An 11066-nucleotide genomic window follows, 5' to 3' on the forward strand; every position below is an offset into this window, starting at 1 on the left:
CTGCCCCGCTTCCCTTCCAGCTCCCTGCCTGTGGCCTGGGAAAGCAGTCGAGGACGGCCCAAAGCTTTGGGAACCTGCACCCGCGTGGGAGACCCGGAAGAGGCTCCTGGCTTCGGATCGGCATAGTATCGACCCGTTGCGCTCACTTGGGGAGTGAATCATCGGATGGAAGATCTTCCTCTCTGTCTCTCCTCTCTGTATATCCGCCTTTCCAATGAAAAAATAATAAAAATAAATCTTTAAAAAAAAAAAACAGTGGCCTAGCGGCTAACGTCCTCACCTTGAACACGCTGGGATCCCACATGAGTGCCAGTTCTAATCGCAGCGCCGCACTTCCCACCCAGCTCCCTGCTCATGGCCTGGGAAAGCAGTAGAGGACAGCCCAAAGACTTGGGAGTCCGGGAGGAAGTTTCTGGCTCCTGGCTTTGAATAAGAACAGCTCTGACCATTGTGGTCACTTGGGGAGTGAGTCATTGGACAGAGGATCTTCCTCTCTGTCTCCTCTCTGTATGTCTAACTTTGCAATAAAGATAAATAAACCTTTAAAAAAATTTCTCAGCTGATAATTTCTCAGCTAGAACTTAAACCAGACTCTCCTGATTTCTTAATCTATTTTCTTTCTACCACATTGCATTGGCAGACTGCCAAACACTGCTATGCCATAAATATATTCTGGCAATAACTGATTAGAAAATAATTTTTATCAGTAACTTATTTTGGCTTTCTGTAAAGGAAAAATATATATATCTAATTAACTTGAAGGGAGGGGATGAGGCAGGGGCTTGTAAAAATTAAAATATTAATTCCAACCGAATCACAGGACAAGCTATGATACAGCACTTCTATACAAATAGAAATTAATATAATAAACTAAAAACTCACTTAGGATTCAGGAGGAAGAATTGAAGGAAGCAATAAGAAAGACTAAGATTAAAGTAACTTAAGTCTTGGGGGGGTTATTTTGTTGTTTGGTAAACCAAACTACTGCACAACAAACAAACAAAAACAACTACATGCTATCCCAAACTAACTCCAGTACCGTGAAACATAGCTTAGGAAAAAAAAAAAAAGCTTTGGGGCCCAGCACAATAGCTCAATGGCTATTCCTCACCTTATACCTGCAGGGATCCCCATGGGCATGGATTAGTATCCTAGCTGCTCCACTTCCCATCCAGCTCCCTGCTTATGGCCTGGGAAAGCAGTAGAAGATGGCTGAAAACCTTGGGACCCTGCACCTGCGTGGAAACCTGGAAGAGGCTCCTGGCTTCTGTCTTCGGTTTGGCTCAGTTCCAGCTGCTACAGTCACTTGAGGAGTGAACCGGCAGATGGAAGATCTCCCTCTCTCTGTCTCTGCTCTTTGTAAATCTGCCTTTCCAATAAAAATAAATCTTTAAAAAAAGAGAGAGAGAGCTTTGTATGCTAACAACTATTTTTCTGTAGCCTTTCTTAAGAGATAAATGGCAGAAGTGCTCATTTGTTAACATGCACAGATACTTGAAGAGCACAAATGTTTGTAGTTGGTATTAATAAGCACCATTAAAGGATAGCGTTGTATGAGTAAAAGAATAAAAGTTTTAAGACATATTGAAACATATCCAACACATATTGAAAATATCTTCTAAATTAAACACCCAAAAGCACAAGTTATTATTACTCTATTAATAAACATATCCAATTGTTTTCAAGTGTTATCTCCAACTCTGTCCTAGGCCAAGTTCCAGAAGACCTTCAGTGACATTCACATCTCTAGTAGTAATCCCCCAAGAACTTTCTACTGAGAGAACAATTCAGTTACATTCTGAACCTGCACACTTCCGGAAGGAAATGCCAAACAACAGCCCAATCTGACTCTGACAGTACAAGACTTCACCAAGTAAGTTAAAAGTTGAATAAACTAACACAAAGCTGGAGAGAAACTGGTAAGCCCTATCTCCGAACACTCTGCTGCCCCATCACCATCCCAGTCTCTGCCTCTATTCTACTCATGTCTCCATCAATTATTTCCTCCAGAAACAAAATGTTCCTCCCATTTCTTCGCGGTATTCACAGCAATCTGCATTTATTATTTAGCATTCATTAGGAGCCGCTGAGCCATGACTTACCATTCTAAATTCGAGTCTATGGGCTCCCAGTGAACAATGTCTTCTTTTTTTATTATATTTTTGACAATCTTTACATAGTTAATTAGGGTAAAAAAAAAAAAGGTTCAAGGGCTACAGGAAAGTGGGTAAGACTATTATTTCCACATTGTTTCCTTCACATATCTGAAAGGGGGATATTAAGGGAGAAGTCCCACCCAGTGAACGATGTCTTTTCTTCCCCTTCAGTTCTTTCCTTTGATGTACATTCTCTTTTAACATATGAACTTGTTCAGAGAATCCACACTCTCCCATCCAAGTACTAACCATGCCCAACCCTGCTTAGCTTCTGAGATCAGACGCGATCGGGTGTGTTCAGGGTGGTATGGCCGAAAGAATCCATATTCTTAACCTAATTTCTCTAAAAAGAGGGTCCAGAGATTCTTCATAAATGTCTTCCTCAAAGCCGTACAGAGGTCTTGAAACCAGGAAATTGCTCCCAATCCAAGACCCTGAAAATTCAATCTTGTTGCTCATCACACATAAATTTAAAGAAATTTTATTTTTTGAAAAATCATGTGAGACTCTTCAAAATTGGGCAAAAATATAGACTTGTGCAGTTTCCCTCTCCTGACCAGGGATTTAATCCACACTCGGTTCAAGTCACTCTCCCAGTGATATCTTCAATGGACACTTACTTGACCTAGAATGACCCCTAACCTGATTTTTTTTTTCCCAACAAAGTAACAAATTAGAGATCTACACTGAATCCAATAAGAAAATTAATTAAATCGGCCAGGTTTCCAAGTTGGGAAACAAACACAATGGAGTTGCCACAACAGGACTCTTCCATTTAAATATCTCAAAAATACCTGAGGGATTTCTACACACACCTCGCAGAAGGAGGTGACTAAGCCACTTCTGAACTATGATCAAACTAGTTCCCAAAGAGCCTTTGAGGATTTCCTAGGAAGCAGACCCCCCCCCCCCGCCAAGGCAGATGTTTAACTCCAAAGTGTTGACCATTCTCTGTCACACAGCAACCGCCTAACACCCCCACGACACAAGCATGTCCCCATCAGGCTTGGGAAGAGAGCATCCACCTTTGCAAGCAAAGCCAGCACAGCACAGAAACTGAGCAAAAAACAAACAAAAAAAAATTGTCAACTGCTATGCTGGTTACAGAGACACAAAGTTTGGAAAGCCAGCCGCAGGATCACATGGTCTCTCTCAACTTTGCAAACCTCCAGTGATAGAATCTGTACTTCGAAGACAAGGCGGCATCACCGGCCACCAAAGGAGCCATGTGCCCAAGCCGATAACGGGGGGCAGGTGGGGCGGGTGGTGGGGGTAGTGTGGAGACCCACAGGGCTGGCCAAGGACCAAAAAAAGAAAAAACAAAGGTGACTTAAGGTGCATGAATGGTCTATCGGAGATGGGGGGGGAGGGGGCGGGGGAGAGAGGGGTTGGCTTCTGCTTCAGTTTCCTCAAAGACCCAAGAACGTGACACTCCCGGCAGCCTGCTCAATGGGGGGTACCCGGGATACCGCAGTTAAGATGATCGGGAGCCCAAGAAAGGCGCAAGGCTGAAGGACAGCAACGCCCACGTGCTGCCCGTTCCTGGAAGGCGATTGCCCGGCCACCACACCCCGGGGTCGACCCCTCAGCTCCAACCGACCCCAGGACGCGCAGCCCCAAGCATCGCTCCCTCCTTCCGGCTTCTCCCTCAGTTCCGGGCCGCGCCCCCCGAACGACGCAGCGCCGCCCGCTCGGCCCGGCCCGCCGCCCGCCCGGCCGCCCGCCCACCCGCCGGCGCCGCGGGCTTCTCCGCCCGGCCCCCCTGAGCCCTGGAGCCAAGACGGGAACGGGATGCGGGGCCCAGGCCTCCCCCGGCTCCTCCCGGGCCTACCTGCCACAGGCGGGCCGAGCGGACTCGATCTGCTGCCCGGCGGACGGCCGGAGCGTCCAGAGCGCAGCCAACAGGCAGCCGGCAGACAGGACGGGGGTCGGTGCCACCGGCCGGCGGGAGGAGGCGACCTGCGCCCGCGGCCTGGGCGAGCCCTAAGTCCCGGGACCTGGCGCCGCCGCCGCCGCGGCTCCGGAGACATCAAGCGAGAAGACGGCGCAAGAGATCACCGAGTGCGCGAGCGCCTCAGACATCAAAGGACGAGCGCGCGAACCATCGTTCAAGGCGCCGCAGCCGAGCGCCGAGAAAGCACCGCGTGACTCCCATTCAAGGTCCCGGGCTCACGTCCAAGGCAGAAATAAACAAACTCAGATCGTCAAGCCGGCGCGAACGGTAGCCCGTGGCTTCTGCCATTTTCTGACGGTTACTGGCTATGGACATTGTGGAGAACTGAAGTTCTTCGTGAACGCAAAAACACTGGCTAACTGCTAACTGCGGTTCAGGGACTCCCAACGCCATCCCAAGTCAATCAAATCGCTGAAACTTCTAGACCCTTAGTTTTTTCACAAAACACTGAACCAAACGAGAGAGAGGCAGAGTGAGGGATTCCAGACTGAGAAATAGTGAAATAAAGTGAACAATCTCAACTAAAAAAAAAAAATGGGGACACCCGAGGTCATGTGCTTCTTACATCGTGATCCAAAGTCTCTTGGAACCAGATGAGATCCGTTGACGTGTTCAGCATCACCACAGTGGCTTCCTTCTGAAGTCTGTTGGCACACAGAGGAACACAGCACAAACATGAATTGATGTGTCTGTGCGAGACACGATTAATCACATAGGTCACAGTGAGTGCGCACAGCCCACAATGACCAATCAGGAGGAGGACGCTTGGAAGGAAAAGGGTGTGAGAATCAAACATGACAGACCTAACTCTTTAAAAGCGTCAGGTTTTCTGAGGGTCGAAAAGCACATCTTAAAATAACAGCGTTAATCAAGTTTATTCTTCATTGTCTCCTGAAAGTGTGAAAAAAACAAATGTTGAAGGGACAACTTAAAGGATGCAATATGAGACTAGCATGGGGGGAGGAGGGGTAGGTCCAGTGCTAATCCCGCTTTGCAAAGCACTGGCATCCCATCTAGGGGCTGATTTTTGTCTGGACTGCTCCACTTCCCATCCAGCTCCCTGCCTGTGGCCTGGGAAAGTAGTCAAGGATGGCGCAAAGCCTTGGGACCCTGCACCGCATAGGGGACTGGGATGGCACTCAAGCTTCTAGCCCTGCTGCAACCATTAGGGACATGAACTAAAAGCTGGAAGATCTCCTTCTCTGTTTTGCCCTCCCGTTGTGGTCTAGGTTTTGCTACTTTCTTACTTAAAAAGCATTTTAAGCACAGGCACCAACACAGGCATGAACAAGTGATTGTTTATTCAGAAAATGAGAAACAGAAATTAACCATGTAACACAAAGTAAAAGGGAATAGGCAGAGAGAACAATGCAGCCTGTCATAAGGGAAAATAAATTCCTGTCTTCAGAATCTGGTCTGGGAACAGCTCAGTCAAAGTCTCTTTGGGGATCTCCCCAATCAAAATGCACGACTCAGAACCCTAACCAAGAAAAGACAGAGGACAGAACAAGTCAATCAACCACCTCAGCTATATGTTGGCAGTGAAAAACAGGGCAAACAGAGACTCTAAGACAGACTATGTCAATCAGTGCATTCTTCAACGACTTCATTGTGTTTTGAATGGCGAAATCGGCAGCGATTCATAACTGTTGAACTATCAAAACCACTTGAGCAAGACTCTCAGAGCATGCCTGACATCAGGGACCTGGGGTGAGTGGGAGACTGGGTGGGGCTTCTCCCTTAATATCCCCCTTTACCTCAGATACATGAAGGAAACAATGTGGAAGTGATAGTCTTACCCACTTTCTTGTAGCCCTTGAGTCTTTGTACCCTAATTAACTATGTAAAGACTGTCAAAAACATAATTAAAAATGGAAAAAGAAGAAATTCCTATCTTACTCTGAGAATGCAGGCAGGATCAACAACAGAGAAAGAGAGGGAGAGAGTGAAGCCCAACCTACCTGCACTGAAAGTGGGCAAACACCAGAAGGCCCGAGTGCCCAGAAAGCCCCAAAGAGCAAAAAGTCCAAGTGGGTCAAAGAAACCAACCTCTGCACATGGGCTTGAGAGGTCGTGACCAATCACAGTGCAGCCTGCCCCTCACCCGAGTCCCAGGTAATGATGAGTGTGCACTAGACAAACTGACACATGGGTGGGTGAAAAATATTACACAGGTGGAGAGTGTGACTTCCAGACTCATGACCCTAAACTAACTACCTGCCTAGACCATATCATTCTCTCTGTCACTCTGCTGTTCAACTAAATAAACCTTTCACAAATGTGAATGGGGCTCAAGTTGTGGTGCTGTATATTAAGCTCCCATTTGCAATGCCAGCAACCCATATTGGCACTGATTAGGTCCCTGAGTGTTTGCCTTATGATCCAGCTGCCTGCTAATGTGCCTCTGAAGGCAGCAGATGGTCCTAAAGCTTGGGCTCCTCACATGGGAAACCCAGATCAAGATCCTGACTCCTGGCTTCTCCCTGGCCCAGCTCTGACGGTATTGTAGCCCTAGGGGATATGAACCAGCAGATACAGCACCCTCTTTTTCTGCTCCCCCCTTTATCTCTATAACTTTCCCTTTGAAATAAAATGTTTTCAATTGCACAGTATAGGTAGGTATTTGGCAAAATGGTTAAGATATCCCTTATGTAGGTGCCTGGTTCAAATCTCAGGTCCTGCTCTTCAAGTCTAGCTACATGTTCATAACACTTCCTGGTAGGTGACAACTGCCACTCAAGTACTCAGGTCCTTGCCACCCAAGTGGGAAATGGGGCTGGAGCACCAGGCTCCTGGCTTCACCCTGACCCAGTCCTGACTTTCGCAGCCATTTGAGTAGTGAACCAGCAGACAGATTTCTCAGTCTCTCTGCCTTTCAAGTAAAATTAAAACAGATAAAAATCTGAAGCTGTCTTTCAGATAAAATAAATATCTCAAATGACTAAATATACAACAACATGTACGAAAGCCTATTTTTCAGATAATTTAAAAATATGCTTCTAAATAGCAAATTTTCAATTGGATGAAGTAATTGTATCACATTGCATCATTTCCTTATGAAAGTAACTACTTAAAAAAAAAGTCCCTGGACCCGGCACATTAGCCTAGTGGTTAAAGTCCTTGCTATGGACACACCAGGATCCCATGTGGGTTCCAGTTTTAATCCCAGCAGCCCTGCTTTCCATCCAGCTCCCTGTTTGTGGCCTGGGAAAACAATTGAGGATAGCCTAAAGCCCTGAGACCCTGCACCCACGTGGGAGACCTGGAAGAACTCCTTGCTCCTGGTTTCAGATTGTCTCAGTTCCAGCTGTTGCAGTCTCTTGGGGAGTGAATCATCAGATGGAAGATCTTCCTGTCTTTCCGCTCTCTATATATCTGACTTTGCAATAAAAATAAAGAGATTTTTTAACAAAAAAAAAGTCCTTAATAGTGGTGGTTTTTGTTTTTTGCTTTTTTTTCCCTGAAAGACTGAGAGCTTCCATCCACTGGTTCACAGCCCAAATGCCCACAAAGAAGCCAGCAGCCAGGAACTACACCCAAATCTCCCAGGTGGATGGCAAGGACCCAAGTATTGGAGCCATTGCTGCTAGCTCCTGGTGTTCAAATCAGCCAGAAGCTTTAAACAGGAACTGGAGCTAGTGGCAAACCCAGACACACCATATGGAACATGGGTGTTCTAACTGGCAGCTTGACTGTTAGGCCACACTCCTGCCTCAACAGCTTGTTATTTGATGAGTGCACAATACTTCATTGAGGAGGATATAATGACCCTATTCCCTGTGGTTCTGAGCATTTCCTGTGTAACAGGTATTACTGCTTCTGGACAGGGAGGCAGTGATGAGCTTATTTATGCTTAGGTCCTACTGGACACGAGTTAACAAAAGAATACTGACGAAAGGGACAGGTTTAGTCCTCTGTCATGTAAAATAAATCCAGCAATGTACAGGCTAGGGTGAGCTGTGACTGGCTGCTTAGTGTCAAGAACCTGACATAGTCTGCCTTGTTGCTTTGCTTCTTTGAAAAGTGGCTTTCGCCTAAGGTCTGAGAAAACCACCCCTAGCTCCAGCCATCAAGCCTACATTCCAAGCATCAAAGCTGACAGAGAGGGTATCTCTTGTAGCCATGAGGACACATCTTGAACCCAGCACAGGCCATGGCCACTCTGAATAATCAGCCACAAAGCCACACCTAACTACAAGGGAAACTAGGACTCAGTCTTAATACTGGCTAGACATGCCCCCCTCTAAAACTCAGGGGCAATGGGATACCAGGAGACAAGGAAACAAGGAGTCAGCTACATTCCTGGAGCCAAGGGAAGATAGATTTGCTGTTTCTCAAGTCTACACTGCAAACATGCATGTTTCAGGAAAGCTTCTTTCTTGGAGAGGCTTGCGGGAGGTGAAACTTAAAGCTACAGCCCTTCCTGACCCAAATCAACTACATCATCTTGAAACTCTTGACTGTGGTGTGGAGAGAAAAAAAAAAAAAAGCTAGAGAAACTAATTTCAAGGCTACCAGACACTGTCAATTCTTCGAAAGCTGGAGGCTTATATGTTGTGATGAAAACATTTGAGCGTAATTCAAATACTCATCAAAAATTGTCACCAAAATTGGAAATATTTGAGAAGCTGAAGTTCCACTGCTCCATAGGCCGACTGTGAAAGAGCTGGTTGATTCCACAGGCAGCAGTTTATCTCAACAGATATATTTCCTTTACAGAGCTTTCTCTTTTCTCTGCTTCCATCTTTCTTCCCTTCTTAACTGTCAGCCTTTCACAGGCTTCCTGACCAGCAGGCCCCTGTGATGGTGGTGTTCTTCAGCATGAACCACTGGAAACAGTGTGATCAGACGTTGGTTTATTGTAAAGCACATATAAACTTATATAGACTAAGAATAAGGGGGAGAACTGGTGTGGTACCCTGGTGACAAAAGTCCTCACCTTGAACGCACTAGGATCCCATACTGGCACTGGTTCTACTCCTGGCTGCTCCACTTCCCAACCAACTCCTTGTTTTGTGGTCTGGTAAAGCAGTCAATGACAGCACAAAGCCTTGGGACCCAATAGCCAAGTAGGAGACCAGGAAGAAGCTCCTGGCTCCTGGTTTTGGATTGGCTCAGTTTCAGCTGCTGTGGCTACTTGGGAAGAGAGCCAGTGGGTGGAAGATCTTTTTCCCTGTCTTTAAATGTGTCTTTTCAATAAAAATATATAAATCTTTTTTAAAAAACTGAATTATAAGTCTTTGACATAAAAAAAAATTAAGATTTGAGTCAGAGGAAGTGTGAGACCGACAGATCTGTTGGCTCACTCCCCAAATGGCTGTAATAGCTAAAGCTGTGCTGGTTCGAAGCCTGGAACCAGGAGCCTCTACCAGGTCTCCCACATAAGTTTAGAGATCCAAAGCCTTTGGCCATCCTCTGCTGCCTTCCCAGAATATAAGCAAGGAGCTAGATGGGAAGTGGAAAAGCTGAACTTAAATCAGATCCCATATGAGATGCCAGCACTAACAGGCAGAGGATTAGCCTATCATAACACTGTCTCAGTCTCTGAGTCTGTAACCTTCTGAAGTCACATTTTTATAAAATTTTGGTAAGAACTGGGGCCCAGTGTGATGGCTCAGTGGTTAAATTCTTACTTTACACACACCAGAATCCCATATGGGCACCAGATCATATCCCAGCTGCTCCACTTAACATCTAGCTCCCTGCTTGTGGCCTGGGAAAACAGTGCGGGATGGCTCAAAGCCTTGGTACCCTGCACCCATGTGGGATAGTTGTAGAAGTTCCTGGTTTCAGAATGGCTCAGCTCCAGCTATTGCAGCCATTTGGGGATGGAACCAAAGGATGCAATCAGAGGATGGAAGATCTTTTTGTCTATATCTCCTTCTCTCTATAAATCTGACTTTCCACTAAAAATAAAATTAAAAAAAAAAAAAAGAGCAAGAGAGAACAAACTGTCCCCTTGTCAGACCCTTTGATTTCTTATTTCCTGGTCCTAAACAAACGTCCCCTTCATTGCAAAATTCAATTGTGTAGCTGCTTTCAGTTTCTTTCAGCTATGGAAAAACAAAACAAAACAAAAAAACAACAGGCTTTATTGTTTAGGCTCTGTTTCATCTTTACCCCTCTCTTTCTTTGTGTTTTTACCATGTAAGTGTTGCAGTTTTGTTCCTAAATTGCATTCACGTGCTAAAGATATTCTAAAGCCTGAGGTTTGGGAGAGGAGCTCCATTCCTGGCCAGCTGATTAGGCCAACCATGTTTGTCCTTGGTCCCTCTTCCCTGGAATTTGAACTTGGTAAGGCTGAGAGTGCTGCATTGGTATGAGCCTTGCTCTATGCTGGGCCCTTGCTATCTGAAATATCTAAGTGCAAATCTGGAGATCCTACGTGCCAGCTGGAGTTCTCCACACAGGAAAAGGAGGCTTACATAAGACTGGCAAAATCCTTGACTCCCAAACCATGCCAGGAAGAAACTATGCATGCATGCTCACACTTCTAAGATGGCTAAAATAAAAAGGCACTGCAAGCAAACCCTGAGAAGTTGGGAATTACACACCTTCATCCCTTCCACAGTTCATGTCAGGAATAATGTAACTAGGGACTACAAAAAAAATGGCCCTGCTAAAAACCTAGGCTATAAAGATATTCAATGGACAGAATTGAAGCCTTTCCCTGTGGAATTGTTGGAAAGACACTCCCAGGAAAAATAGTGACAGCCAAGGTTCAGCAAGACCGACACAGAACGACCCATAGAGACTGCTGTGTAAGTAAATAAGATTGGAAACTGCATTGGAAATGGTCCCAAGAACATCATTCCCACTCGGCCTTCACGTCACCATCTATTAAAAGTTACAATGTGAAAAAAAAAATTAAAACAATGCAGTGACGCAAAGATAATATGGGCACTTGCCATGACCACACTCCATCCTGTCACTTCTCATGTGTGGTTGCCAGTAAC

The 11066-nt window shown here is 45.8% G+C and overlaps 1 protein-coding gene across 5 annotated transcripts in view; it reads right to left on the reverse strand.

Moving 5' to 3' along the window:
* Positions 1 to 5004, reverse strand: part of AMBRA1 (autophagy and beclin 1 regulator 1) — a 215092-nt gene extending 210088 nt beyond the window's left edge. For all 5 annotated transcript variants that reach the window (XM_040980185.1, XM_040980184.1, XM_040980182.1 and 2 more), the window contains exons 1-3: positions 4914 to 5004; positions 4676 to 4754; positions 3988 to 4557 (exon numbers count right to left, since the gene is read on the reverse strand). The gene's annotated coding sequence lies outside the window, so the exon portion shown is untranslated. The remainder of the gene's footprint in view (positions 1 to 3987; positions 4558 to 4675; positions 4755 to 4913) is intronic.
* Positions 5005 to 11066: the final 6062 nt, after the last annotated feature.

Source organism: Ochotona curzoniae, unplaced genomic scaffold, assembly GCF_017591425.1.
Source record: "Ochotona curzoniae isolate NIBS_2020 unplaced genomic scaffold, NIBS_Ocur_1.0 contig_3432, whole genome shotgun sequence".
In the NCBI taxonomy this organism is placed as follows: domain Eukaryota; kingdom Metazoa; phylum Chordata; class Mammalia; order Lagomorpha; family Ochotonidae; genus Ochotona; species Ochotona curzoniae.